This window comes from Hippopotamus amphibius, chromosome 6 (assembly GCF_030028045.1).
Source record: "Hippopotamus amphibius kiboko isolate mHipAmp2 chromosome 6, mHipAmp2.hap2, whole genome shotgun sequence".
Classification (NCBI taxonomy): Eukaryota; Metazoa; Chordata; class Mammalia; order Artiodactyla; family Hippopotamidae; genus Hippopotamus; species Hippopotamus amphibius.
In genome coordinates, this window is record NC_080191.1 from 52382905 (window position 1) to 52406437 (window position 23533).

Genomic DNA, 23533 nt, shown 5'->3' on the forward strand with positions numbered 1-23533 from the left:
AAATAGAAAGCTTATAACAATTAAAGATATTAAAAGAGTGATATTAAAGCTTCATACAAAGAAAAGCCCAAGTCCAGATGGCTTCCCTGTTGAATTCTACAAAACATTCAAGAATAATTAATACTAATCCTTCACAAACTTTTTTCAAAAAATATAAGAGGAAGAACACTTCTTAATTCAGTCTAAATTCATTCCATAAGGCCACTGTTACCCTGATACCAAAACCAGAGAAAGACATTGAAAGAAAAGAAACTTACACATCAATATCCCTTATAATAACATCTTACATGATCATAGACACAAAAATCCTCAACAAAATACTAGCAAACTGAATCCAGCAACATATAAAAAAGTTTCTACACCATGATCAAATGGGATTTATCTCAGGAATGCAAGGCTGGTTTGTTTACTATCCAGAGTCAATTATTATAATATATCATATTAATAGAATAAAAGACAAAAACCATATAATCATCTCAATAGACACAGAAAGCACATTTGACAAAATTCAGCACCCTTTCTTGATAAAAAAAATTTTTTTTTTCTCAACATTCTAAGAATAGAGGGGAACTTAGCCTGATAAAGGCATCAACCAAAAATCTTATTAAACCTAACAGTGAAATAATAAGTGCTTTTCCTCTTAGATCAGGAACAAGATAAGGATGTCCATTTCTATTTAATATTTTACCAAAGGTTCCAGCCAGGGTAATTATGCAAGAAAATGGAATAAAAGCCATCCACATTGAAAAGTAAAAAGTAAAACTACCTCTATTTGCAGATCACATGATTTTGTACATAGAAAATCTTATGAAATCCACTAAAAAAACTATTAAATAAAAACTGAGTTCAGCAACGTTGCAGGATAAAAGATCAATATATTTTCGTACACTAACAACAAACTTTCTGAAAATGAAATTAAGAAAATGTAATTAACAATAGCATTAAAAAGAATAAAATACTTAGGTATAAATTTAATAAAAGGAGTGAAAGATTTATATACTGAGCACCACAAAACATTGTTGAGAGAAATTTAAAATCTAATTAAATGGAAAAACACTCCATGATCATGGATCAGAACACTTAATGTTTATAAGATGGCAGTACTCTCCAAATTGATCTACATTTTCAACACAATCCCTGTAATGGAACCCAGAATAGCCCAAACAATTCTGGAAAAAAGAAGAACAAAGTTGATAGACTCACAATGCCCAAGTTCAAAACTTACTACAAAGCTGTAGTAACCAAGACAGTGTGATACTGGTATAAAGAAAGACAAATAGATCAAAGGAACAGAATTGAAAATCCAAAAAAAAAAACCCCAACATATATGGTCAATTGATTTTCTATGAGGATGCCAAGACAATTCAATGGGATGAAGAATAGTCATTTCAACAAATGGTGCTAGAACAATTAGATATCCACATGCGAAAGAATAAAGTTGTACTCCTTCCTCACACTATGCACAAAAATTAACTCAAAAAGGTTCATAGTCCTAAGTGTAAGAGCTAACTATAAAACCCTTAGGAGAAAACATAGATATAAATCTATGTGACCTTAGGTAATAGTTTCTTAGATATGATGTCAAAGTACAGTGACAAAAGAAAATATAAATTGGACTACATCAAAAATAAAAACTTTTGTGGTGCAAGAAACAATATCAGGAAAGTGAAAAGACAACCTCAGAATAGGAGAAATTGTTTGTAAGCTATATATCTGATAAAGGACTTATATCCAGAATATGAACAGTGCGATTCAGTAGTAAAAAGACAACTCAATTTTTAAGTGGCAAAGGATTTGAATAAATAATTCTCCAAAGAAGATATTTAAATGACCAATAAGCACACAAAAAGTTGCTCAGCATCGTTTGTCATTAAGGGAATAGAAATCCTGGGACTTCCCTGGCGGCCCAATGGTTAAGACTCTGCTCTTGTAATGCAGGGGGCATGGGTTCAATCCCTGGTTGGGGAAACTAAGATCCTACATGCCTCACGGTCCAGCCAAAAAGCAAAAAAAAGGGGAAACAGAAATCAAAACCACATTGAGACACCATGCCACACCCACTAGTATGGTTATCAACAAAAAGAGACACTATAACAAGAGTTGACAAAGATGTAGAAAAATTGGAACCCTTGTTCATTACTGGTTAGAATTTGAGGCGGTACAGCTGCTTTAGAAAAACAGTTTGGCAACTTCCTCAAAGTTAAACGGAATTACCATATGACTCAACAATATCACTCTTAGGGATATACCAGGAGAAATGAAAACACGTGCACACAAAAACTTGTATATGAATGTTCAGAGCAACATTATTTATTTTTTAAAAAATGGAAACAATGTTGGGGATATGTGTATAAATACAGCTGATTCACTTTGGTGTACCTCATAAACTGGTACAAGAGTGTAAAGCAATTATATTCCAATAAAGAGCTTTAAAAACACAATGGAAACAATGCAAGTGTACATCAACTGTTGAATGAATTAATAATATGCACATATCCATACAAAGAAATATTATTTACAAATAAAAAGAAGTGAAGTACTGATATACACTATAACATGTATCAAAGGATGACTCTTGAAAACATTTTGCCAAGTGAAAGAAGTCAGTCACAAAACACCACATATTGTAGGATTCCATTTATGTAAAATATTCTCAATTGGCATATTTATAGAGACATAAAGTAGATTAGTGGTGCTTAGGTCTTGAGGTGAGGCATGGAGGAGGGTAATGAGGATGGCCTGCTAATGGGTACAAAGCTTCTTTTCAAGGGCATAAAAAATGTTCTAAAATTAGGCTGCGGTGATGGTTTTATAACCCTGGGAATGTGCTCATATGCAATAAATTGTACACTTTAAATTGATGAATTGTATTTAATGTGAATTATATCTCAAAAGAAAGCTGTTTTAAAAAAATAGGACATAGTGTCTTACTTACTATCCCTCAAATCTTTTCAATAATTTTATTATTGGGAATTCCCTGGTGGTCCAGTGGTTAAGACTTTGCGCTTTCACGGCCTTGGGCCTGGGTTCAGTCCCTGGTTGGGGAAGTAAGACCCTGCAAGCCACACAGCATGGCCCCCCCCCCAAAAAAAAATTATTATCGCTCTTTCAAGACCTAGCTTTAAAAATTCACAATTTCTAGAAAACTTTCTTAAAAATAACTCCCATGTTCTATACTAATCAGTTTCTTCAGAATGTATTCAGCTGTTTAACCCCTGCTTATATGCTTTCGGTAATTGTTTTAGAGTCATTTTCTCATTGAAATTCCTGAGCTGAAGCTAATTTCCTCGAGTCCTTTACCTTCATTACCTACTGCTGCAGGCTTCCCTGGGAAAGCTGATGATTCCATTTGTTCCTGAGTTTACAGTCAGGAGCTCACCAAAGCTCACGCTCAATCCAGGGAAGCTTTGACCTTGATCTCTATTTCAGAGGGTCCAGGCAGTAGACAGCAGCCTGACTCAAAGGGTTTGACAAGAATTGAATGAAGGGCTGTTTCACAGAGGTGTAGCCAGGGTTAAAGAACAGAGGATGGTATGAGACTTCCCTGTTGGTCCAGTGGGGAAGACTACACGCTCCCAACGCAGAGGGCTCGGGTTCCATCCCTGGTCATGAAACTAGATCCCACGTGCGTGCCACAACTAAGAGCCCACATGCTGCAACTTAAAGATCCCGCAGGCAGCAGCGAAGATCCTGTGTGCTGCAACTAAGAACCCAGCACAGCCAAAATAAATAATACATAACTTAAAAAACAACAACAACAACAACAAGGGATGGTGAAGCACCAGACACTAGCAATTGCAGGAAGCCTGTGCCACCTCGAAGCCTGAAGGGAAAACTGGGGAAAACAGTTGTTAAATCAAGAGCCATGACCCTGGAAATGGGCTCACTTCTGCTGAGTTCCAGGCTTAGAGGAAGGTAGCCACTGCTGAAACCCTGGCATGAGCTGGCACTGGCAGACACCGATAGACACCCTACCCTATCTCTCTCTCCTTCCGCTCTCCTACCCTCTACCATAGACCCAACCCAAAGGAAGCCAGAGAACCAGGACTCAGGCCACCATTGATAGACATCCAGCCTTCCAGGGAAAAGATGACAAAGAAGGCAGAGATGGATCTAGAGGAACTGATGGTCACTGGTCTCTAAGCACCAAGGTTCCAGCCTCTAGCTGGGTTCTAGGAAGCCTCTCCTTGATTGTCAAGGAGCATCACTGCTGCCACTTCTCTATTGCTCGTGTTGTACTCTGCTTCGAACTTTGTGGTGCTTTCAAAAGCATCTGTTATTTCAGCCCCTAACAGGTGTCTCCATGACAGGGGATGGTCTTTGATCTTGTTGACATAGGAGGGCTGTCTCTCCAACTAGTATTTACAGCCATTCCTTGGGTTTACAGAATAGTATTTTCCTTCAATTTTCACAAGTCTCCTAATCGTACATGGGAACACAGACAGGTCCCCTCAGGGCTGAGCCAGGGGCAGATTTCCTTCGCGATCCCTCCATTCCCCCTGGGAGCGAGGCCATGGAATGCATCACCCAGCGGTCCCTCAGAACCACTTCTTCCAGCTGACGATCATCATGTATCCCAAGCTGAGCTATAAGTCTTTTTGCACTCTCACATCCAGGGAGAATTCCTTATTGACCATTTTATATTTTCTTTATTTGATGCTGGGGCAGCTAGTGGGAGGGAGTTGCTACAAGAGGAGCCTTAATATTTTAGGGAAATTGATTATTATGTTTTACTCGTAATATAGTGATGACTGCAGCGGCTAAAACCAAGTCAAATAGGACATTTCGCCCCTACAGATAATATAGCCTGATGCTTGTGCCTTCATATTTCTTCTGTCATTACCTTGCAATATGTATTGGCTTAATTTACACTCAGACCTAAGGGGTTCTCTGTATTGTCACCCCCTACAGAGTACCATAACTTTTTTCGCAGGCTTATTTTAACAATTTAAGGACTTACTTATCTTACTTCTGAGTTTGCAACTATGTTCCAAATCCTTGAGGTTGCCGAAACTGTGACCTCTGTAAAAATAAAACACTGTTGGCTTCACTGTTACTTTTTTTTTTAATATTTATTTATTTATTTATTTATTTATTTATTTATTTAATCTTTATTGGCATATAATTGCTTTACACTATTGTGTCAGTTTCTGCTGTACAACAAAGTGAAAGAGCCACATGTATACATCTATCCCCATATCCCCTCCCTCTTGAGCCTCCCTCCCAACCTCCCTATCCCACCCCTTAAAGTCTTCACAAAGCGTCAAGCTGGTCTCCCTGTGCTCTGTATTAGCTTCCCACTAGCTATCTATTTTATATTTGGTAGTGTATATATGTCGATGCTACTCTCTCACTACGTCCGAGCTTCCCCTCCCCCCTGGTGTCCTCAAGTCCGTTCTCTACGTCTGCATCTCTATTCCTACCCTGCCACTAGGTTCATCAGTACCATTTTTCTAGATTCCATATATATGCATTAGCATACAGTTTTTGTTTTTCTCTTTCTGGCTTACTTCACTCTGTATGACAGACTCTAGGTCCATCCACCTCACTATGAATAGCTCAATTTCATCCCTTTTTATGGCTGAGTAATATTCCATTGTATATATATTGCCACCTGTTCTTTACCCATTCATCTGTTGATGGACATTTAGGTTGCTTCCATGTCCTGACTATTGTAAATAATGCTGCAATGAACATTGTGGTACATGTATCTTTTTGAATTGTGGTTTTCTCCAGATATATGCCCAGTAGTGGGATTGCTGGGTCATATGGTATTTCTATTTTTAGTTTTTTAAGGAACCACCATACTGTTTTCCATAGTGGCTGTATCAATTTACATTCCCAGCAACAGTGCAGGAGGGTTCTCTTTTCTCCACACCCTTTCCAGCATGTATTGTTTCTAGATTTTTTGATGATGACCACTAAGGAATCACTCAGTAGTTACTGAATTCCAAAGATTCCATCATGTGTCAAGTTTAAAGGAATAGTGATAGGAAATGTTATCCAAACAAATGTGGATGCAGTGGTTCTCAAATTATAGTTCCAGAACCTGCAGCATCAGCACCACCTGGGAACTTGTTAGAAATGCAGGTTCTTAGGCCTGGCCCAGACCTACTGAATCTGATCCTCTGGAAACCCTCCAGAAGGTTCTGATGCAGGTTAAACTTTAAGGAACACTGGTCTAGTGTACCAAAAGAGCACAAGGAGTATGTTTTAGTCTGGGTTCTCTTCAGTGCCTAAAGACTGGACATCACCACTGAAAGTAGCCTTTGAATGAGCATTACCATATCCCTACCTTGTTGTCTTTATTTTGCTATCCACAAGGAAGGCCATGTGGGGCTGGTGTGAGTTCATTCAATGACATCACAAGTAGTTAGCCCACTGAGTCTCAGAAAGCAGCTAAGCCCGAGGACTGGGAGAACTTCATCCTGGCTACAAGACTTGATCAGTCCCTCTGGGAATTACTTCATGCAATGTGCTCAGTAGATATGGGCACGATGACCTGACCTCCGTGTTTTTAAGCATATGTGGTAACAGTGACTCTTAGTCATCCTTGGATCCCCAAGAACTGGCCACTTGTCACATTCTCAGCACAACCCTCAGAGGCAACTGGAGAGGAAGGTGAGAGCCCTGTCCTAAAAGATGTTACAGTACACCAAGCTGTCAAACCCATTAAAAAATGGCATCCTCCTGGAAGAGGATATTTATGAACCAGGTTCCATGGCTGCCCCGCTATTTCTATGCATCCTATAGTATTTTCTGCTCTTCCATCCCCTGCTGGTTCTCAGGCTTCCGAGGAGGGTGTGTGATTTGTCCTGAGAATCCAGCCCCACCAGAATGGCCTGTCATCTCCCTCATGTTGCTGATGGGCAGCTGCTTTTTTAATTAGGTTATTACAATTTTTGCTCAGCCTCTTAGTCAACTTCACTTGGCTTTTGTTTTGTTTTGGTGGAAAGCAAATCACTTGGCTGGTAGAATTTGGTTTAATTAGTAACTTGGCTCAGGGTTTGATGACTTTTCCATTAATGTTTATTCAACAAATACATTTTATTTAATTTTCCCTGAAATAACCCAGCTGACTGTGAATGTTCAAGATGTGCAGAGAGCTGAAGAGGAGCTGTGATTCCAGAATCTTTATGATAATATGAGGATAGAAATCATGGAAGAGACATAGCCTGAAGGCTTGGAGATTTAGCCTGGGGAAGCAAGGCGTGCAGCCAACCACAGTGTCCTATCTTTTTCTCTTGGTTCCTAATCTCTAAGTCTCTCTATGTTTCTCTCTCTCTCTAGTGTCTCACGTGTGGTTGTGTGCGTACACAGAAGCACGTATGCATGAGTGTGTACGTGTATTGCACATTGTACAAAATATAATGGCATTTTACCACAGTTTTTAAAAAATGGTTTTTAAAAAAGGCAAAAATGGATAATAATGGCTAACAATATGGCATGTCTGAGAACTTGCTCTAGAATGGGCCCTTGGCAAAAAATCTTTCTTGTGTTATATCAGTGTTCACCAAAAGTTTGAGAGCTTTTTTAGATAGTTTCTGCTTTTCTTTCTTGCTCTCCAGTTTCTCCTATCAGAAAATGGGGACTTCCCTGGCCGTCCAGTGGTTAAGACTCCTCTCTTCCACTGCAGGGGGCATGGGTTCAATCCCTGGTCTGGAAACTAAGATCCCACATGCCGTGTGGCACAGCCTAAAAAAATAAAAAAATAGAAAATGAAATTGTTCCTTTTCAGCCTTGAGAGTCTTTTCCTCTGTGTGGCCCCACCAGAAAAGATTTGGTATTTGTAGTTATGCTATCTTGGGAAAGCGAGAAGGTGGGATATTGAATGAGAACTGAAGATTATTATAATGAAAAATGAGTGATGGGGTAAAAATGCAAAATCTTCTCAGGTGGACTGTGCAAGACACTCTTGCCTCTTCAGTGGCAAAGGCCAAGCAATGGTCTGCTGGCCTTACCCTCTGTGAGTTACAGCAAGGCCTTTGTTTATAAATCCACGGAGCTGAAGTCCATGCAGAGAGCTTGCCCACACTGGCTTATTTACTCTAAGACCAGACGCAAGACCTCAGTTAATCTCAGCTATACTAGTGTCACATATTTCCTTCCTCCACTCACATCCACCCACTTGTTCTGGCCCCAGATTGCTCCTGAACTTGCCCTGCCTGTTGGCCAGAACAGACTGGCAAATGACCATTCCTCAGGACAGCTGGAGCTTATATATCGAGCTGGAATGCTGTTAGAAGAAATGCAATTATCCTCATGCCATTGGTAGACTGGGAATCATGTTCATAGGAGGAAAAGACTAGTTCCTCCATCCTTGTATTAAAAGGCTTAGGGTATGGAGGTCAATTGTAAATATCGGACAGGTGACCTTTTGCCTGCCTGCTAGGTGGGTAAGAGCTCTAAACACGCAGGCATCATGTATGAGGATACTGTTTCTTTCTTGGGCAAGGAATAGCAAGGACTGGCCAGTTTTAAGTGATTACTATTCTATCCTGCATTTAAAGAGTCAGTCCAGGGGTAATTAGTGAAGATATGCTGTGTTCAAGGCACTCCGCTATGTGGGATGTAGAGAATTCTGTCAAAGAGTGTATGATCCAGCAGAAGATTAAAGATGCACATAAACATAGAACAAGGATTTACATAGTAAGAATTTGACCTCTAGGGACTTCCTAGGTATCGCAGTGGTTAAGAATCCTCTGGCCAATGCTGGGGACATGAGTTCGATCTCTGCTCCAGGAAGATCCCACATGCCACAGAGCAACTAAGCATTTGCACCACAACTATTGAGCCTGCACTCTAGAGCCCATGAGCCACAACTACTGAGCACATGTGCCACAACTACTGAAGCCCGTGCACCTAGAGTCTGTGCTCTGCAACAAGAGAAGCCACCACAATGAGGAGCCTGTGCACTACAATGAAGAGTAGCCCCTCACTTGCCGCAACTAGAGAAAGCCCGTGTGCAGCAATGAAGACCCAATGCAGCCAATAAATAAATAAATAAATAAATTTATTAAAAAAAAAAAAAAGAATTTGACCTCTAGAATCAGAGAAACCGGAGTTCAAATTTCTGCTCTGTCTTTCTCATAAATGGTGCCATCACAAATGGAAATTCATAAGCGAAAAAAAGAAAAGAAAGAAAAAGAACCTAGAGCCATACATCATATATTATGCAAAGGTTAACTCAAAATAGATCATAGATCAAAATGTAAAAATCTAAACCTAGAAAATTTTCCAAAAGAAAATTTTCCAAAGGAAAGTTTTGGAATTTTGGAATTTTCCAATAGTAGAAATTTTTTGTGCCTTTGGTAGGCAAAGATTCCTTACATAAAACAACAAAATATGATCCATAAAAGAAAAAATTGGTAAGTTGGACTTAATCAAGTGTAAAAATTCTTTTTGAAAGATATTAGAAAATAAAAAGCCACAGACTGAGAAAATATTTGCAAAGCACATATTGGATCAAAGACTTGTATTCAGAATATATATTCAGATATCTTCAAATTCAGTAATAGGATAACAGCCCAATTTTTTTAATGGGCAAAATATTGAACAGAGCACATGAAAAGGTGTTCAACATCACTAGTCATGAGAGAAATGCATATGAAAACCACAGTGAGATACCCCTCGATACCTATTAAAATGACTTTTAAAAATAAATCAAAAAAACAAAAACTGGTGACACCAAGTGCTGGCAAGGCTATGGAGCAAGGGAAGTTCTCACACCTTACTTATTGGAATGCAAGATGGTACAGCTACTTCTGAAAAACATTTTGGCAATTTTTTATAAAATTAAATACATGCTTACCCCATGGCACAACAATCCCACCCCTGCGTATTCATCCAAGTGCAATGAAAACCTATGTTCACACAACACCTGTGCATGAATGTTTATAAGTGGTTTTGTTCGTGATCAACAAAAACTGGGAAATACCCAAGCATGCTGCAGCTGGTTAATGAGTAAACTGTGGTACATCCATACAGTAGAATAGCACTCAGCAATAAAAAGAAACAGACTGCTGATGCTCACAGTAACGTGGATGAATTGCAAATGCATCACACACTTCAAATACTAAGTGAAAGGAGGCCTCAGTAGGCTACGTGCTGTATGGTCCCACTTATGTGACATTCTGAAAAAGGCAAAACTGTAAAGACAGAGATCAGATCAGTGTTTTCCAGAGCCGGGGTGTGGCAGAAGGAGTTGATGGCTTCAGGCCATGAGGGAATTCTTTGGGGTGAGGTAACTGTCCCCTATCTTGATTGTGGTGGTGGTTACAGGAGTATAACACAGCACTGTGCAGTAAAAGGTATGAAATTTACCACATATAAATTATGCCTCCATAAACCTGACTTGGAAGAAAAAGAAGTAATACTAACAATGATACTTAGTTATCAAAAACTATGAAGGTGATATGAAAATAAAACAAAATTCCACTGTGGCACTTAAGCTGAGTAAATAACCTTTGACAAGTTTCTTAACCTTTATAAGTACCCATTTCTTAGTCTTTAAAATGAGAAGAAATAGTACCACTGCATATATATTCTAAGAATTAAATATATTCTGAGAATTAAATAACTCATGAAATAAAATTTACTAGTTTATTTCACCATTTACTCTATACCAGGCTTCAGATGTGTCTTATCTAAGTCAATTCTAAAAACCTCAGGAGATAGATTCTATTATTAACATGCTGAGGGGACTTCCCTGATGGTCCAGTGGTTAATCCCTGCTTTCAATGCAGGGGACTTGGGCTTGATCCCTGGACTTGGGCTTGATCCCTGGTCGGGGAACTAAGTTCCCATATTCTATGAGGCAACTAAGCCTGCGCACCACTAGAGAGCCCTCGTGCTGCAACTACAGAATCCACATTGCTCTGGAGCCCATGAGTCACAACTACTGAGCCCACACACCACAACTAGAGAGAGAAGCCCACGCACTGCAATGAAAGATCCCGCATGCTGCAACTAAGACCCAACATAGCCAAAATTAAAATAAATAAATAAATGAATAAATATTTTAAAAAAACAAAACAAAAAACATGCTGAGAACAGTGCCTGGCGTATAGGAAGTATGCCAGTGTGGACTTTGTTTTACTCTTCACTGAGAATCTTTTATGTCCAGGCACTGTGCTAGGCACTAAGAAAAACAAAAGGAAAAAACCATGGAGTCCCTGCCCTCAGGCAGCTCACAGTGAAGAGACAGTGAAGCAAATTAACAATTAAAATGCTGTGTTGGCTTCCTAGGTGGCACAGCGGTTAAGAATCCGCCTGCCAATGCAGAGGACATGGGTTCGATCCCTGCTCCAGGAAGATCCCACATGCCACGGAGCAACTAAGCCCGTGTGCCAAAAAAAAAAAATGCTGTGTATTGTTTACTGGACTTGCCGTGGTGACCATTTCATAATGTATGTTTAGGATCACTATGTTGTACATCTGAAACTAACATAATACTATATACATCAACTGTACTTCAATTTAAAAAAAAAATAGAGAATCTTTAAAAAGTAGTAAAATAAAATAAAATGCAGTGTGTTAAATTCTGTGAAAGTGGGATTTGCAGGATACTTCTCTGGGATCATGGAGGAGGAGGGGGAGGAGGCTTTTGCTAGGGAGACAGCGGTACTGCCAAAAAACCTTCCCTGGGGAGGTGGCATTTGATTACATCTTGAAGGACAGGATGAGTGTCAGCAGACAGAGATCCAAGGAGGTGTGGAGTGACTGAGGAGAGATACACTCCAAATGATAATCAGACCTGCCCCCTCCCCCCCTCCAAAAGAAACAGGTCATGGGAATTCATGGCAGAGAAAAGAGATACCATTTGAGATACCATACAACTTTGATACCCCAAAGTTGTACTTAGATATTGTAGGGAAACTACGTGAGCGGAGGCTGGATGAAAGCTCAGGAAGCTGACATGACACCCTGATTCTGACTCTCCTGCTGTCCAGATCTTTGGAAAAGAGCTTTGATAATCTCTGTATTCATTTTGGTGTCTTACATTCACCCTGACTGAGAAAATTCATCTTCATCTCCAGTTTAAAAGCTCTTGGCTGCAGGTGTCCTTCAGGCTTACTTATGAATGCATGTGGAGGACGGTTGGAGAGTAATCTAGCCTGTTAATTTTTTCTACCATTGGAAGTGCGGCACATGTTTCACCATGTCCTGTGATTCTCAAGGCTTGGTATTTAAATACAACTAACACTCTTCTGGGTGCAAAATACCACTGCAAAACTCTTCAAAAGATTTCTGGTAAAGCAGAGGAGTAGAGAGTAGAAGTGGAGGGAGAACATTGGATGAAGTGGCTCTTTGTATAAATATGCAAACCTGTGTCGAGACTCTTTACCCTTTTACTGGCCCCACGACCCCTCAACAGGTGGCACGAGCTCAACGACATTTGTGGAGCAGATGGGATGTCATTTTCATGTTGCTTCTAATTGACAAGTGCCTTGGTGGCTGTGTGTGTGCGGCTGCATGTCCGGTGTAGGGTGGGTAGTGGAATTAGAAACTGCTACCTGCTCCTTCTGGCAGAGAAGCGAGCGCTGTAACTGTGTCAGCTGGCTAGAACACATTGTGTTAACCCGTAATCAAAGGGCTTATTTTACTGATTTTATTTCCCTTAACTTGCCAGTCCTTCCCTCCCCCTTGCAGAGCTCTGAATTTTGGGCAACTTGAACAAGGAAACCCTTTTTCTCTGAAAATTACCTTTAGCATAAGCTCAGTGTTTCCCTGTCCAGATTTTCATAAGCAATTCGGGCTGCATTAAATTTACACCAGAAATGAGCTCGTGCTTCTCAGAAAGGTCCAAAGAGGAAGTGAAAAGGGCTGGGAAGTAGTTCAAGCAGTCCTTGGAGTCTACCAGGTATTCTAATCAGAGGAAAAACAACACGGAGTTGGAAGTTCTGTCCCCGAGTAGCCATAATGTTTGCAATTCTCATTTCATAAGCCATATGTTGAGTAGATGCAGCCCTACTCCCTGTAGTGAGCACACGCGATGCCAGGACTACAGCCACATACACTACCTCACTCGGCGGCATCCAGGACACTCTGCCCACTTATTAGGATACTTTTGTTTATACAAAACACAGCAGAAAACACTTACTTGATCAGTTTAGGACGGTCTTTTAAATTGTATGGGTTCCCTTCAATCATTCAGCTTCTTGGAAGAAAGCAAATCCCAGTTATTAATCATATCCTTTTAGATCAGCCTTGAAAACAATTTATATGATAATGAGCGATGTGCTGAGCCTGCTGAGTGTATTATTTTGTGCCTGAAGCTAGGGGTTATTTCTAAGACAGTCACGGTCATTTCCCACTAATCAATGGCATACGTTTTCATTTTAGGCCCTTGAACAAATTTTGGAAATAGGTATCTATTTTCCTTTTCTCTTCTCCACCCAACATCATTACTGTGTCCTAGCTCAAGAGGAGGGAAAGAAAGAGAGGATAGAGTTAGAATAACTTATTGTCTCCTAAGCCCAAAGTCTACTAATGAAAAATAGTATACATGGTTTTAAAAGCAACTAATGGATATGCAAACATTCAAGGGATTTAGTGGGCTACCATTTATTATTAGTATTAAATAGAATTGAAATAAAATTTTAATAACCACTATTCTCATTTATTCAGTGTTCCCTTTAAGCCAGGTAGATATTGTACTAACTGCTTTTCCACATACTAATGATAGAAGTAGCTAATATATTTTTATTGATCATTTACTATGTGCCACTTATAGCATCAAGTTCTTTGCAAACTATCTCATTTATTCTTTTCATCAACACTATGTCATAGGCACTTTCATTAACCCCATTTTATAGTTGAAGAAAGTGAGGCTTAGAGAATACTTGTTTAAGGTTGAACTTGAACAGTCAAAGTCTTTGTGCTCAACCACCACCTTAGATCCTTTGATGAATCCTTAGGTAGACAGATTTTGTTTGTTTCTGATGCAAATTACCCCAGTGATTGATCCGTTTTATATAAATTCAAACTATTTTAAGTGTAAAGGATTTTCTTACTTTAGTTGTAGGAGCTTTCTTAGCCTATCAAAAATCTCAGCAGAAGAATAGCCTGCCACACCCCTGAACATTTCTGCCTTCCCGAATCCTTGTACTGTGGCCCGGTAAACTCGTCCCCCCTCACAACTCCGAGGATACAGTAATCCTTCTGTTCACTGTTTCCCTGGCACATCAGTGTTTTCAAACTAGAATCAAAACAGAGTCCGAACTTCACTGCTGCCCAACTTGATTTAAAACTTTCATTACTTTTCCAAGGGATTTATTTAAAATATAATATTACTGGAGTCGGATCACTGTGTTTACTATTTAACATCAAGTTTTGCTCTTATCTAGGTTTTTTCAGTTGGGAGCAGCTTCCATGGTCTTCCCTCTGTTCCTCCCCTTTTAGATGAGAGAGGCTGAATGGAAACCCACCAGCATCCCCAGTGGAGGCAGTGACCAGGGGCCAGGGTGGGGGTGGGGGGGTAGACCGGCCTCTTTATTTTTAATTCACTCAATATGAAGGGAGCCGCTCTGTAGCTGTTTTCAGTCTAGACAGGATATGATGATAATAGCACAAATAAAAGTTCATGTTTTCCAGCCAGGGACAAATTAAGTGGGTGCAGGGCATAGATATATGTCATGCTGTTAGTGACATGGAGCAGCACAAAACCCACTTCAGGCATGGTGCCCAGATTAATTGGCTTGTGCAGAATGCATCTACGATTAGAAGAAAACTCTCAGGAAATGCTGGGCAGTGTGTATTTGGACTCTCAATTTTTCTTCTCACAGGCACTGAAAGTTAAACATTTTATTTTATAGACCAGGAAAGTGAGTGGCGTTTAACACCATTGCTTTATGAAATGTTTTGCTGGTTTTCCTTATAAGTCACAGATATTTCCGGGAGAAACCGACCACTATATGTTGAGATGATACAAGGAGTATTTATTATTGCTTTGCTGAGTTGGCCAAGCTCTGGCACAAGCAGGGTTTATAGAATTATGGGCAGAGGGGTGGATCTTGAGTATATGTATTCCTATGCGTGAACGATCAAAGTGAGGTTCTTTATGTCACATGAGCTGCTGAAATAGAACTCTTGAGATTGCTGTGCTTAAAAATACTGCTGTTTGTGCCTTGAGGAGAATAACGGTGATCAGACATGGTACCTGGCTGCCTGTGCTCAACTCTGAATCAGCTGGAAAGAGAAGGAGTCAGGAGAAATAGCCAAGGGCACAGAGCAACTTCAAAAATAGTGTTTCTCTGTGGAAAACTCAAGATGAATAGAAAAGAAGGTAGCCTCTGTATCCAAGAAAAATCAAGGGTAAAATTGCTTGTGTTGCTGACCAAAGGCTAAATACTTCTTTTGGATACAGCTGAGCCATTCCAATGGCCTCCATGGAACCTGGGCATGCATGAGCCAGTGGTAAAATTCATTCCAATAAAGAGCACTTATTAATCTGTGACACCATGTTTATCATCAAACCTGCAAAACCAGGAAAGTTAAACACTCTGGGTGGATGAAAAGAGGTGGTTCCTGAATATTTGTTGTTATTAAGGAGATTTGAGGAAATAGTGAGAAAACCTTTCAAAATGTGACTCCCAACAGCTCCCTCTTGCTTTTTTTGGATGCCAGTTGCCTTCAGGTTCCATTCCGTAAAAATTTGCCATAGGGCACTCCTATTCCTTTTTGGAAATGCTACAATATGTAAAGGTTTTGCAGCACGTCCCACTGTTTAAACAAACCTACCTAAGGGGGCAAAATACCTGTACTCAGAAAACTATAGAACACTGATGAAAGAAATCAAAGATGATACAAAGAGATGGACAGATATACCATATTCTTGGATTGGAAGAATCAGTATTGTGAAAATGACTACACTACCCAAAGCAATCTACAGATTCAGTGCAATCCCTATCAAATTACCAGTGGCATTTTTCATAGAAGTAGAACAAAAAAATTTTTTTTACAATTTGTATGGAGACACAAAAGACCATGAATAGCCAAAGCAATCTTGAGAAAGAAAAACGGAGCTGGAGGAATCAGGCTCCTTGACTTCAGACTATGCTATGAAGCTACAGTAATCAAGACAGTATGGTACTGGCACAAAAACAGAAATATAGATCAATGGTATAGGATAGAAAGCCTAGAGATAAACCCATGCACCTATGGACACCTAATCTATGACAAAGGAGGCAAGAATATACAATGGAAAAAAGACAGTCTCTTCAATAAGTGGAGCTTGGAAAACTGGAAAGCTACATGTAGAACACTCCCTAACACCATACACAAAAATAAAGTAAAAATGGATTAAAGACCTAAATATAAGGCCAGACACTATAAAACTCTTAGAGGAAAACAAAGGAAAAACACCCTTTGACATAAATCACAGCAAGATCTTTTCTGACCTACCTCCTAGAGTAATGAAAATAAAAACAAATATAAACAAATGGGACCTAATTAAACTTAAAAGCTTTTGCACAGCAGAGAAAACCATAAATGAGATGAAAAGACAACCCTCAGAATAGGAGAAAATAATTGTAAACAAAGCAACTGACAAGGGATTAATCTCCAAAATATACAAACAGTTCAATATCAGAAATAAATAAAAAATAAAAACCAATCCAAAAAAATGGGTAGAAGGCCTAAATAGACATTTCTCCAAAGAAGACATACAGATAACCAAAAGACACATGAAAAGATGCTCAAAATCACTAATTGTTAGAGAAATGCAAATCAAAACTACAATGAGGTATCACCTCACACTGGTCAGTACAGCCATCATCAAAAAATCTACAAACAATAAATGCTGGAGAGCATGTGGAGAAAAGGGAACCTTCGTGCACTATTGGTGGGAATGTAAATTGATACAGGCACTATGGGGAACAGTATGGAGGTTCCTTAAAAAACTAAAAATAGAACTACCACATGACCCAGGAGTCCCACTACTGGGCATATACCCTGAGAAAACTGTAATTCAAAAAGACACATGTACCCTAATGTTCACTGCAGCACTATTTACAATAGCCTTGACATGGAGGCCACCTAAATGTCCATTGACAGTTGAATGGATAAAGAAGATGTGGTACACATATACAATGGAATATTACTCAGCCATATAAAGGAATGAAATTGGGTCATTTGTAGAGATGTGGACAGACCAAGAGTCTGTCATACAGAGTGAGGTAAGTCAGAAAGAGAAAAACAAATATTATATATTAATGCATATATATGGAATCTAAAAAAATGATACAGATGAACCAATTTGCAGGGCAGGAATAGAGACGCAGATGTAGAAAACAGACATGTGGACACTGCGGGTAAGGAGAGGTGGGATAAATTGGGAGATTAGGATTGACATATATATACCACCATGTGAACAACCAATAACTAGTGGGAACCTGCTGTATAGCCCCAGCAGCCCAGCTTGTTGCTCTGCAGTGACCTAGGTGGGTGGGATGGGGATGGGATGGGGGGTGGGGGTAGGAGGGGATCCAAAAGGAAGGGGATATATGTATACGTATAGGTGATTCACTTCATTGTACAGTGGAAACTGACAGCATTGTAAAGCAATTATACCTCAATAAACAAAACAGTGAGGCATTCAAGAATGATCAGAAGTAATTGAAAAGGTTATGCTTTCTGCCAGGGTTTTGAGAAGAACTCTTTCTTTGTCTCTCAGCTTCAGGAACTCAATCCTTCCAACTCTTGCAGTTATTTACATAGAGAATTTCGAAGTTTAGGACTTTGAGTGAGTACTGAGAATTCCTGACCGTACAGCACACCAGAGACCGTGTGGTTTAAGGTACCAGTATCTTGTGCTTCAATCTCTGCCACTCATTCATTGAGTATTCACGCATTCATTCATTCACTCAAGTGTCTGGCTGGCATTAAATTTGGCTCCAGGAAGGCTTGAATTGGAATTGGAAAAAAAGCAAGCATGTTTTGGAAGGTGATGAATAAGCAGCATTACAAAATATATTATCTATAGGACCAGATCTATACATAATAGACACTTAATAAATGTTTAACCTTCATTAACTTTGTGCTTATCATTAAACAACATAGTAACAAACCATACAAAAATTTTCAAAGATTATTTGTTTATTTTTTATTGGCTGCACTGTGTGGCATGGGGGATCTTAGTTCCCCCAACCAGGGATCGAACCCGTGCTCCCTACATTAGAAAACGGAGTCTTAGCCACTGGACCGCTGGGGAAGTCCCTCAAAGATGATTTAATTCAAGATCCCACCATCCTAATGTATCACCAGTTTTCATTTTACTTCATTGATTTACTTGTTCAAAAAATATTTATTGAGCTCCTACGCAATCACAAACACTGGTGTATAGTATTTGTAGATTCTCGTCTCGCCTTTGTACACATGCACTCCTGATTTCTCAGAGTTAAGTTTTTCATACAGAGGGTACTTTTTCATACTGTTACATGTTCTCTATATTGATATTTTAATCAATAGTTATTATTCCTTCAATATCATCATTTATTTGAGCATTCTCTTGTGGAATATGAAGCGTCTTTCTAAATTTTAAATGTTATAAGAAATGTAGTAATAAGCCTCTGAGCACAGAGCTTCTGATTCCTTACCAATAATTTACCAAGATAAATTCCCAGGAATCTAAATAGTAGATCAGAGGATATGAACATTTTTATGGATTTTGATGCATCCTGCCAAATTTCTGAATCTTGTACCAATTTACATTTATAATTTTGTTTATATCAGTCACGTTCCATTGCCACCTTCATGAAGATACTGCTTGATTTCCAGATGGAGAACTGAGGAACACTCTGGTCTCATCAAGAATGCATGCATAAGCCATTTCTTATAAGGCTTATCTTCCAGATGGCTTAACCCATCCATTATGTAAATACCTTCCATTAAGCAGGAAAACCCTTTTCTTCCTCCCCAGACTTTTCACATCTCTTTACTTCCTTATTCCTTATTCCCTAAGACAATTCCTCTACCAAAACACTCGCTCATAGTATTACAGAACATTAGAAATGGAAAAGACCTCAAATATGTTTTCCCCCTCATTTTAGAGTTAAGGACCCCGAGAACCAGGGAGATTGCGAATTACTTCAGTTCACAGAGTTGGTGGGGAGATCTAGGACAAGATTCTCTGCATGAAGCTGATTGGTACTGCTGCTAGGAAATATCAAGGGGGGTGGCCCATATACTAATATTGGAAAGAAAAAGAATCAGCATGGCCTTTGGGCAGGTATGACCTGCACATTAGTGAAGTGTTCCATTTTACATTAGGGAAGCCTAATGTGCCCGTGGCTTTTCGTGCTCACTCTGTTATTGCAGGCACTGGGATTGTCTATTCAGCCCAGGGACTCTTAGTAGTACTTGGTACACTTGGGAAGTAAAATGAAGGTTACCATCTCAGAAAGGAAATCAGGAAGTAGTAAAATACAAAGGATGCACTCTCCCAGAGCCTTAAGTCTAACCTCCTTAGTTGACAGCAGACAAAGTGCTGTGTGACTGACCATTTCATTCTGTGAGTTTTGGATCTAGCCATTCCCTCACTAACATTTTTTTAAAACAGAGAGCTTCAAGTTCCTCCTACACATAATGTTATTTTATGTCTTTGTGCCTTTGTTCCTTTTGTTCTTATAGTCTGAAAACAGCTTAGCCCCCATGTGACTGGCTAATTTCAACCCTTACTTCGAGGCTATTTTAACTCTGACGAAGCCTCTTATGGGAAGGCTTCCATGATGCCCCTAGGCTGCCATGACCATCCAGTCTCTCAATTCATAAAGGGCCTATGGATTCTTTTATCACAATGGGTTGAGAATATTTATGTCTGTCTCCCTCACTAGACTAAGCTCATCAAGATCAGACTCTGTGACTTTTCATAATTCCCAAAGCTTAAATACTTTCCACTAAGTACAGAATAGACACTCAGTAAATACTTGTTGAACTGAAATATCTGAAAAGTATGAATGAGGATATATGAAATCCCTAAAATCCATTGAAGAATGGTCTGGGTCTATCTAGCATCAGTAAAATGTGACTAGAATGTAATTCTTTCTTAGAATGCTTAAATCTGATCAATTTTGTTGTATTATTGAGTAGGAAATGTGTTACCAGGAAAGGGGTAGTCTGTTTGGCCTCTGTACAAGAGAAACCCACCAACAATAATTTCTCAAAAATGTAAATTATCACAGTCATCTCCTCTGGGATCTTATTCTAGTACCACCCTCTCTTAAATTTCCAATCTCTCCTCCTCTACTGTTTCTTTTCTGCTTGCCTTATAAATTTGCTCAAATCTTTCACATGCTTAAAAACATGTCTTCAAAGCTTGTGATTCCTTCTGTTATCTTTCTTCACCCATTTTTCCCCCATCATTTCCTCAATCCCCTGCAGTTTTGTTTCTACTCCTTCCTCTACACTGAAATTGCACTCGCTAAGTAGAGTTACCAGTGACCCGCAAAATGAACATTCAGTTGATACTCTTCCTGTCAACTTTTCTATCATGTTGGACACTGCTGATCCTTCCCACCTTCCTGTTAGCCTCACTTTCCTTGACATCGCGCCATCATGATTCTCTACCCCTGGGACTACTCTCACTCAGACATTGTGTCATTATCCCCTGTTGTTTGTTCTCTTGAATGCTGGTGTTCCCCAAGTTCTGTCTTTCTCAGTTTTACACTCTGACTTACACCAATGGATTTCATTCCTTACTATCTATCAATATCATCTGTGGCTCTTTCAAAAAATAAGGATACCAGATGAGAAAAAGGAATATTTGTGAACTGTAGGTGAGAATGTAAATTGGTATAGCCACTATGGAAAACAGTATGGAGGTTCCTCAAAAAACTAAAAATAGAACTACGATATGATCCAGCAATTCTACTTCCGGGTATATATTCAAAGGGAATGAAAAAGCATCTCGAAGAAATATCTGCACTCCCATGATCATTAAAGCATTATTCACAATAGGCAAGATACGGAAACAACCTAAGTGTTTGTCAGTGGATGAATGGATAAAGAAGATGTGAGATACATATTTTTTTTCACAGAATATTATTCAGCCATGAGAAAGAGGGGGATCCTGCCATTTATGACAATATGGATGAACCTTGAGAACGTTAAGCTAAGGGAAAGAACTCAGACAGAGAAAAACAAATACTGTATGATATTACTTGTATGCAGAATCTAAAAGAGCCAAACTCATAGAAACAGAGAGTAGAATGGTGATTTCCAGGGGCTGGGGGTGGAGGAACTGGGGAGATATTGACCAAAGGGTACAAACTTCCAGTTATAAGACACATAAGTTCTGGGGATCTAATGTGTAGCATGGTGATTATAGTTAATACTACTGTATTATATACTTAAAAGCTGCTAACAGAGTAATCTTAAATGTTTTCACCGCAAAAAAGAAATGGCAATTATGTGATATGATGGTGATGAAGGTGTTAGCTAACAGTACGGTGGTAACCATTTTGCAATATATAAGTGTAACAAATGAACACATTGTTCACCTTAAACTTACACAATGTTATAGATCAATTATATCTCAACAAAGCTGGAGGGAGAAAGTAAGTATTTCAGGGAAAATGAACTGAACAAAACAGAGAAGCAGAAAATGGGAAATAGAGAGAATGTGGGGAAAAGTAGATAAGAGCCTTCCAAAATAATTCAATGTTGGATCATAACAGAAAATCAAGCTGGAAAAGCAGTGTGGGATCAGGCAGGAACCGATGTACGATGTACATGTGCTAAGGGCCACCATCGTTAATCCTTGTAGCCTCTTGCCTAGGTCAGTGGTATGACTGAAAAGTTGCCTTTTCTCAATTTTCACCTTCTTCTACACTCCACATCACCACTAATTATCAAGTGAACCTAAATGGGACAATTTAACAATTTAATTTCGAAAGAATAAGGATTTAACACTCCTGATTAGATGCTCCTGAGGACCGGGGCTGTGTTTTGTCAATACCAAACGTGATGTCAGACATAACTGGAGCTCAGTCAGTGTTTGTTGCCTAATAAATTAATGAATGAATGATGGACCAGATCTCTCTGATTTGAACCAGTAGGAGAAAACTAGTCAAAACTATGGAATATACTTAAAGAGTACAAAAAGTAGCATAAATTGAGTGACTTATTTAGAAGAATTACACGTGAAATGTTTTATGGCACTTTTAACCGGCTTGAAAAGATTTTTTTTCTTATGTTGGTTAAACATCCTCCCTTTATTTCTCTTTTTTAAGTTTTATCCTGTAATTTAGTTAGTAAACTCCCCCCCCCCCCCCATAGTATAATACAAAAGCAAATCTGGCCCAGCATGGGATGAATCATCATGAATGGTGATTAGTCATTCTAAATTAAAGTATATTTATTTATGAATGTGCCAGTGAATGATTGATTTGTCCCTTTGCTGTCATTAATCTCTAGCCTCTTAATTTTACCTTTCAGTAGTTATTATAAAAAGAAATAAAATTTTCATGCTGATATTTTACTGTTTTCATTTATTTGTTTTGATCACTAAAGAGCAGCTTTTTTTTTTTTTTTTTTTTTGGAGAATTTTTGGATTTCCCTGGTGGTCCAGTGGTTAGGACTTGGCACTTTCACTGCCATTGCCATAGGTTCAATCCCTGGTCAGGGAATTAAGATCCCACAAGCTGTGCAGGGTGGCCAAAAAAAAAAAAAAAAAAAGGTTTGTATTTTTTCATCTTTTTTCCTTTCATGTGTGTTCCATTTAGACCAGGAAATTGACATTTCAGCCCAGAAGACTTAGGCCAGATGTTAGTTCACTGGCTGAAAGATGGATTTCCTGCCCCAATAGGTGACCTCTGAAAGCAAAATAGGCTTTTTCTTAATGGATAGACTGTCCAAATGACCTCATTTCTAGAACAAGGGGCCTTTGTTGTGTCTCTTTGCAATTGGAATCAACATCATCTGATTTTTGAGGACATTCATTAGATAAAGAGGAGCTAGCACCTAGTTGTTTCATTTATAAGGAATAGGAAAAAAATATGCCTAGACAACCTATTTTTTTGTTCCTTTAAAAATATTTGTGTTCCTTGAGAGGGAAATGGTGCAGAAAATCTGGTGCCTGTTTACCCATATTAATATTTCTCTTAAGTTTCAATCCTCATTCCAGTCATTACACACCATAGAAGCAGAGCATGTTACGTGCGTCCCTAAACAGGGAATGGTTTCACTAAGCTTGACCAAGGCACTATTTAAAGAAGTGGCCATGACCCCAATGTCCTGTCACTCAAACGTCTATCTCTATATGTGAGAAGCTCATTGAGACATTCTCATGGCGCCACCTCTTTTGATGAGTTCTTCACCAAGTTCACTTATTTATATCTTCAATTGTATAAGGCGGCTCAGAAAAACTGAGATAACTGAGCCTTTGTGTGTGCGTGTGCACGCATGCGTGTGCGCCTTGTGTGTGTCACAGGAAATGCAATTGGAAAGAAAGTACCCAGAAGAGGAAAATGGCTTTGAATGACTGAGGGGAGACTGAAAAACTTACTATACATGGAAAAGAAGGGAGTTAGATTGC

General features: G+C 39.1%; 1 protein-coding gene across 3 annotated transcripts in view; it reads left to right on the forward strand.

Annotated features, from left to right (window-relative positions):
• The window catches only part of SASH1 (SAM and SH3 domain containing 1), a 322758-nt gene that overhangs the window by 100648 nt on the left and 198577 nt on the right, over positions 1-23533 (forward strand). Inside the window, exon 1 of one of the 3 annotated variants that reach the window (XM_057738105.1) lies at positions 17675-17797. The exons of the other annotated variants lie outside the window; for them this stretch is intronic. The gene's annotated coding sequence lies outside the window, so the exon portion shown is untranslated. Of the gene's footprint in view, positions 1-17674; positions 17798-23533 lie in introns of those variants that run through there. 3 annotated transcript variants of the gene reach the window in all.